Source organism: Ipomoea triloba, chromosome 10 (genome assembly GCF_003576645.1).
Source record: "Ipomoea triloba cultivar NCNSP0323 chromosome 10, ASM357664v1".
Classification (NCBI taxonomy): domain Eukaryota; kingdom Viridiplantae; phylum Streptophyta; class Magnoliopsida; order Solanales; family Convolvulaceae; genus Ipomoea; species Ipomoea triloba.
In genome coordinates this window covers 14,696,570-14,704,905 of record NC_044925.1, presented here as the reverse complement: position 1 = coordinate 14,704,905, position 8,336 = coordinate 14,696,570, and positions in this window count along the sequence as shown.

Below are 8,336 nucleotides of genomic sequence, written 5' to 3'. Positions count from 1 at the left end.
ATTGCACAGTTCTCGAAAAAGCATGGAGCTCCATGTGAGATCGGGTAGCCCGATGGTTGGTCTTGAGGGGTAGTAGACAACCTTGAAGCCTTTTTTTTTTTGTTGTTAATCACACTAGAATCTAGGAGGCTTGAGGTTATAAGGTTGGACTATTAGCATTGATTTGTGCACATCGTTCCCACTAGTTGGCTCGGCTAGTGGCCCTTGCAAAATATTTGGTGAACTCCCTTTTGGTATGCATGCTTGAAAAGTGTGAAACAAAGTCTATTACCGAAAATTTACTTTACCAAAAGAAGGGTGTCAAGTCTTGGGATATTCACTATTGAACTTTATGATTCATTTATGGACACATTTCTTTGATAGAATAAAGGAAACATTAATTTCAATATTGTGCTTTGTTCTTCCATCTAGCTTATATGCGTTTCTAAAGCTTGGTGATATCTTTTGCACTTATTGTGTTGGTTGTCCTATGATTGCTTGCTTGAGGACAAGCAAGGTTTAAAGTGTGGAAAGTTTGATAAGTGCAAAAGATACCACTTTTATACGGTTGTTCGTGGATCGTTTAGTATACAAGTCAAAGCTTTTATGAATGTTTTAGTGTTAAATTGCGTTAGAATGCTTCATATTGCCATTGGACCCCGTTCCACACTTGGTTAATCATTTTGTAGGTAAAAAGATGGGCAAAAAGGCAGAAAATGGCTAGATTTGGAAGAAGGATTCACGAGTCGAAGTTGGAGTGCGAAATACACCATGGACGCCCTGTGGACGCCCAGTGGACGCCCCAGTGGACGCGCGTCCACCAGGCGTCCACCCCTGCGTCCAATTTTTCACTCTCTGAAGTTTGAAGTCTGTGTAGCAGTCTGCTATGGACGCGCAGTGGACGCGTGCGTCCACCCGGGAGTCCATCAGAACGCTCGCAGAAGTTGAAGTCTGAACGCATTTATCGCAGTGGACGCGCCCGTGGACGCGCGTCCACCCGTGCGTCCATCGCGGAAAATTGGCGGTTGGGCGAGATTTAAAAGGGGAATTGAGCCATTTTGCAGGGGATCCATCACACTTCAATTTTAGATCTCTTTAGAATATTTCTCTCTCTAGGATTAGCCTAGAGAGATCTCCCCCAATTCACTCCACATTCCCAATTCACTCCACATTGCAATTCTTAGTTTAGATTAGAATTAGAGAAGAATTCCATTGTTGCAAGATTGTGATCTACATTCAAGTTCAAGATTAAAGTTCAATTTCAAGTTCAAGTTCAAATTCAAAGTTCAATTCCTAGCTAAGTCTTCCTTTTAATTTCTTGTCATTACTTTTGCCTTTTGCTATTTCAATTTCAAGTATGATTAGATAGATCTTTGTGGATTTGGATTGAGCAATGTTTTATGGATGTTCTTGAGCTTTGAATTGATCAATTAGGTTTTGCAATTGCTTTGACTATGAGTTTGATTGTGTGAATGGTGATCTTCTTTGACTCTTGTGTGGGAATGGTCAACCTATATGAGAGGTGTTTGGAGAAGGAGTCTCACCTACGAGAGTAGGGATACTCCTTAGCCTAGCCTAGCACGTTTCCTTCCCACCTTTGAGAAAAGGGGGATTGGAAGGCAAATAGCACACCATGTGTTCGATAATTTGCCTCACCTAGCCTAGTTGCCATGAGAATGGGACTATGGACTAGATGATAGGCCAATGACCACGAGAGTGGCGTTGGCATAGTTGTCTTGCCTCATTTTCATTATCTAAGTGTTGCTAGCCTAGTATCTTAGGAAATCAAGGATACCTATATGAGTTGCAATATCCAAATCCTCCTTTCCACTTAATTGTTTCCTTTGTGTGTTCCTTATTTTCCTTATGTTTCATGCACCTTTCTTACCTATGTTTGGGTTAGCTTTCAAACACTAAACACTCTTGTGCTTAATCCCCTTACCGCTTGAATTCCCTCATTGCCATCCTTTGAGAACGATACTCGGGAACTTCTTCCCGTTTTACCACCTATTACTTTCCATCCACCGCGAAAACTACACCCATCAGCAAGCAGCAATGAAGCAGCTCTCAAAGTCACGAAGAATAAAACCGAAACCCATGCTATGGTTACTTTGGTCGATAACAGCATCTGTGTTAAGCTTGAGAAAACCTGGAGAGGGCTTTGACCATGTAGAGGCAGCTGGGGACCTGTCAATAAGATTAGAAGCAGAGTGAACAGAAGACAACTCGAACAGAAAGTTTGATGCATAATGGCAGATATAAGAAGCCGGGAGGATAGTTCGATTCCAAATCTTTTCATTTTTGGCATCCCAAATTTTCCAACAGACAAAAATAATATTGCAGATTGTGTTGTCTGTTTTGGTTGTGAAAATCTGCTCAAGCCAATCGAGAAATGAGTTCGAAGAATGGTAGTCAATATCACCAAGAATATTCTAGCAATCTCGAGCAAGAGGACTTCTCACAAACAAATGGAGATAGGTTTCTTCTTCAGTATTGCAAATCTGACAGGAGTCTAGAACATTGATATGCCTCGTTCTTAGTTGATCATGAGTGGGCCAGGATTGTGACCATAACTGCCAGAGAAAGGTTTTGATCTTCGGAGGGAGCAAAAGTTCCCAAGCCCTTGTCCAGAAAGGTGTATTGATCAAGTTGGGGTCAGCCACAAGCGCCTTGTAACAGCTTTTAACAGTATAGACACCCTTAGAATCTTCCATCCAAATGAGTTTATCATGTACTTTGGTGTCTGATAAGGGAATATTTCTAATCAAGAGCTGATCATTAATATCAAACAGGGAGCTAATGAGAGTGTTGTTCCAGCTGGACATACTGGGAACAATGAGGGAAGAGACAGTAAGATTGTTTGCATGTGATTGGTTTGCTGTTTAGACATAAGGGTTGGCAGGGTTAGGGAGCCATGGGTCACTCCAGATATTAATAGAAGTGTTGTCTCCGACCCTCCATCTGCTATGCCTTTTGATGGTAGTTTGAGTTTCAAGATTACTTCGCCATATGAATGTGGGGTTACTACCAAGGCTTGCGTCGAGAAAAGTGTTGTTCGCATAATATTTTGCCTTGAAAGTTCTGGCTAGTAAGGAGTTGGGTGGTTAATTAGATGCCAGGCTTGTTTTCCCAACATAGCCAAGTTGAAGTCTCTTAGTTTTCTAAAACCCATACCTCCTAACTGTTTAGGAACACAAAGTCTCTCCCAACTCTTGCAGCGAATGCCTCTAGCCCTGTCACCTTCGTGACCCAAACAAAAGATGTTCATGTTCCTTTCAATTTCCTTGGAAAGATCAACGGGAAGAAGAAAAAAAAAACTCATGGAAAACGTGGGTATGGCTTGAATTACATTCTTCAGAAGGACTTCCCAGCCAACTCTAGAGAGGAATCTATGAGTCCAACTTTTGATCCTCCCTACAACTTTGTCTTTAATGAAATCCAGAATCTCACGTTTGTTCCTGCCAATGAGAGACGGGAGCCCAAGATAATTCCCAATTAAATTTCCTTCAATCATGCCCATAGTTGTACAAAAGACATTTTTGGAATTTCCATCCGTGTTTTTGCTGAAGGTAAGGGTGGACTTAGTGAAATTAATGGTTTGATCGGAGGCAGATGCAAAACAATCGATGGTGTTTTTTAGAATGAAAGCTTCATGAGGGGTAGCTTTACAAAATATATTATAACAGTCGTCAGCAAAGAATAGATTAGAGATCACAAGGGCTCCTCTAGCAATTTTAATCCCACGTAGTTGCCCTTCCCTTTGAAGTTTCTAAATCATCAGGTGGAATACCTCTACAATTGGGCTAAATAAATAAGGTGACATTGAATCCCCTTGTCTAAGTCCCATCCCAGGTAAAACAGATCCAATAACCCTTCCCTCAAGAAGAATTGAGTAAGATACTCTAGAGATCATTTCACGAATTAAATTGACAATGTGATTTGAGAAGCCCAACTTGGAGATAACCTGAAGCAAAAAGTCCCAATTTACCTGGTAAAAAGCTTTGCTCATATCCAGTTTGACCTCTACATATCCCTCTTTACCCTAGTTCTTCCTTTTGAGATAGTGGTTAATTTCATAGGCTAACATGATGTTATATAAAATTAAACGACTGGGGATAAAAACTGATTGGGATTCAGAAGTTCATCTCTGGAGTTGGCTAGATTTGCTCCTGTTCCGGTGCCCTATGAGGATAGCAAGATTGAGAAGTTCATCTCTGGTCTGAACTTCGAAGCAAAAAAGTTTCTCCTGATATTGAATTTCAGTACTCTTAGTGTGGCATATAGCAGTGCTGCCGGCCATTATCAAGTACAGCAGATCCAGAAGGGTATGATGGAAGGGCATAAGAGGAAAATTGAGGGCAGTAGTGTATCAGCAGCGAGGTGACCAATGATGTCTTATACTGGGCCAGCAAGGAACATCCAAGGACCTAACTACAATGTTGTTGAGCGCATAGTCAAGAGTGGGACCTCTTCGAGATCAAATCCAAGGGAGAACGCTGGACCGCAACAAGAAAGGATCCTTGTCATGAGTAAGGCGTAACCCAGGGACTGTGAATCTGTGATGTGGTTGCAGGTACCTTCTTAGTACAATATCTCCCCGCCTTTGTACTATTTGATTAGGGAGCTTCAAATTCCTTTATATCCTCTGACCTTTTTAAGAAATTGAGATTGGTACCAAGTGGCAAGGTAGAGCTGAATGTTAAGATTGCATCCGGGGAGGTAAGGGCTTGTGAGAGGATATTCAAGGACATTTCTATAGTGAATGGAGGAGAGGATTTCCCTAGCAACTTAGTACAGTTTGAATTGGATGACATAGAGGTGGTGTTGGGAATGGACTAGTTAGGACAGTATAAAGCCCAGATCCTGTGCACCAAGCAAAAGATGATATTAAGAAGCGCGTGCGAAAAGAGGGTAGCATACATGGGTGTGAGTGGCAAGCCGGAGACAAGATTGATTTCCATGATTAAAATGAGGCAATATATAGAAAAAGGGCATGAAGTGTTTCTATGCGTGATATAAGACCTGAGTGCCAAGAAGGAAGGAATTCAACAAATCCCAATAGTGTGTGAGTTTCTAGACGTCTTCGCTGAGGAGATTCCAGGGATGCCCCCGCCTAGGAATGTGGAGTTCACCATTGATCTGGTGCTTGGTACGGCCCACAAAGACTCCATACAACATAACGCCCAAAGAAATACAGGAGTTTAAGGCACAACTACAAGAGTTGTTGGGGAAAGGTTACATTCGCCCGAGTGTCTCACCATGGGGAGCTCTAGTTCTCTTTGTGAAAAAAAAGGATGGTAGCATGCGGCTCTACATCGATTACTGGAGTTGAACCAAGTGACAGTTAAGAATAAGTACCCACTATCTCAGATAGAAGATTTATTCAATTAGCTTAAGGGAATATACACCTTTTCTAAGATAGACTTCAGGTCAGGACACCATCAGTTGAAAGTGGCCGACAAGGATATACCCAAGACTGCTTTTTGCACCAGATATGGCCATTATGAGTTCACGGTGATGCCATTTGGCCTGACGAATCCTCCAACTGTATTTATGGACCAAATGAACCGTGTGTTTTGGGCCTACTTTGATGATTTTATGATAGTTTTCATCGGCGACATCTTGGTTTACTCTCAGAACCCCATCGAGCATGAGAGGCACCTTAGGATTTTGTTGCAAACGCTAAGAGAGAATCGGTTGTATGCTGAGTTATCTAAATGTGAGTTCTGGAGGACTAGTGTAGCTTTCTTGGGACACATCCTAGCCAAAGAAGGGACCTCGGTGGACCCAGTTAAGATCTAAGTTGTGATGGATTGGCCAGTATCGACTTCGGTCTCGAAGATTAGGAGTTTTTTGGGTTTAGCAGGCTACTATAAGAGATTTGTGCCCGACTTTTCAAGTATAGCCCAACCTATGACCAAGTTGATGAACAAAACCACCTCCTTTAAGTGGGATGAAGGTTGTGAAGAGGCTTTTCAAGAATTAAAGAAGAGTTTGACTATCGCCCCAGATAAATAATATTTGTGTCATTACTTTACTTTAGCTTTTCTAATTAATAACTAATTTTTAATTAGTTAATGTATATTTTTATTCTTAATTATGTTTTGTTTAAATATTTAAGCAATGGGTTGTTTTATTACTTTTAGCATTGTGATTTTGTTTTTTCCTCAAATAACTATTAATTAGGAAGCCCATTATGTTAGCTACTTATTGAGTATAACTTTTGGGCCCATTGAATAAAAATCCTTCCCTACCCTGTCATCGGTCAGCAACAGAGACGCCAACAATGAGAAGAGTTGCAGAGCTGATCGTTTGTTCGCAACGAATAAGAGCGCCAGGAATTTTGTGATTCAACATACTCGTTCGTTCTGAATTTCCGGTCGGCCATTGAAGATTTCTGGACTGAAGGAATGGTCTTCTCTAGTTGAATGAAGCATTATAAATAAGGGTGCGAAATCCTAATCAGGGATCATCAAACCCATCTAAAAAAACATCCTTGCTCCAAAGAATTTCTGCACATCTAAACTTCCAATCGAACGTAGCAGGTTCGTGATTCCTAGACAACAGCTTCGTAATTTAATTTCGAAGGTGGGGACGTGACTTTTCTGGTCTTCAAGTCGAGCACAACCGAATTTATTCTCAGCTTGGATTAAATTTTTTCGGCGCAACTGCAGCAGAACACTAGTTCTCTTCTTTAGTTTTTAATTTTGTCAATTGCAATTCTTTAATTGTAATGTTAAGAATGGTGTGTTGTATTGTGTTGCTACACGGACAATGTTGAATTACCTTGCTTAATGTTCAGTAATGCTAATTGCAGTTGCAATGTCCATTTATAACGTTGAACTGGTGATGTTTTAAAAGCATTGAAATTATCTGCCATTTAAGTTTGATTAGAATGCGTTGCTAGTTGTTTTTTCCCTAGGAACTTGATAAAGTTACTATGATAGTTTTGTATTAATTCGTGATTAATTTGTCAATCAAGTTAAGTTTTATCATATGTTTTGTATTGCGATTAATTGTGCTTAAATCCGGCCAATTCTAGTATAATTTGTGTGTTCCAGGGGAGTTATAGAGTATACACCATGTCTTTTAATTCCAAGCTTAGTAGGATAATTGGGTAAATAGTCTTATTGTGTTGTTAGATTGTTTATTTGGTTCACAAATTGACTATTTCGTAGTTCTTTTGTGCTAAAAGGGTTTTGACTGTTGAATAAATGTCTTAAGCATATGAATGGTTAATGCACGCGATTAACTCCGGACGTTATACGGGGTAGTTGTATTAGAAAAAAGAACGAATTCTTAATTGATTGGCAGTATTAGACTTAAGATGGAAAATTGAGTAATGGTAATTGGTTCATGTTCCTAGGCTTTTCAAATTTGATTGTTTATTTGATATTCTCATTTTTTGGTAATTTCTCTGTTCACTTTCCTGAGTTTTGATTCAAATTGTTTTGCATTTAAATTGATCTTTATTGTTGGTGACTGTTTCTACCACTTTAAGTTGGTTAGTTTAATTAGTTTAATTTTAAAGTATTAAATTGCATTGTTTTAATTCTCTGTGGGATCGACCCTTGCTAAAGCACACTATCACTACAATTGAAACGTGCACTTGCGAGGACTATATTAAAATTGTCCATCAATTTTTGGCGCCGTTGCCGGGGAATTATTTATTGTGCAATTTATTTTTGTTTTTGTTTTTTCCATTTGCTTAATTTTGCTTTTTTTTTTTTTTAAAAAGTGTTTTTTAGTATTTGTTTAGTTTTTCTCTATTTTCCTTTTACTCTTAATTGAATATTTTATTTATTTATTTGTTTGTTAGTTTATTTGTGTTTTTATTTTATGCAAGGTCGTCGTTCTTTAAAACCTACACTATTGCATTTGGACGACAACATTGATAGAAAAAAAAAAAAAAAAAAGCCTTTACCTTTTGAAAATCCTAATTTTGAACCACAAGGAACAACCACAAATATGGATGCACTTTCTCGACCCTCTCAACCAAACCCTCAACCCAACCCTCTCAACCAAACCCTCAACCCAACCCTATGCTAATGAAAGACTTCGGTAGGCCCCAAATAGGAGCTTTACCTTCTTGTATAGTGCTTACTGATACAGCCAGGAAATATGAATTAAAGACGATCTACTACAACCAGTTGCCATCTTTTCACGGTTCAACAAGCGAAGATGCCCTTACCTTTATCAGGGATTTCTACGGGATAGTCCAACACTTCCCGTTGAATAACTTGACCGAGGATGCACTGAGGATGAGGTGTTTTCCATACACCATGAAAAATGCAACAAAGACATGGTTCGTGTCTCTTACACCAGGGTCCCTTTGGACATGGCCAGAGGTGTATAAC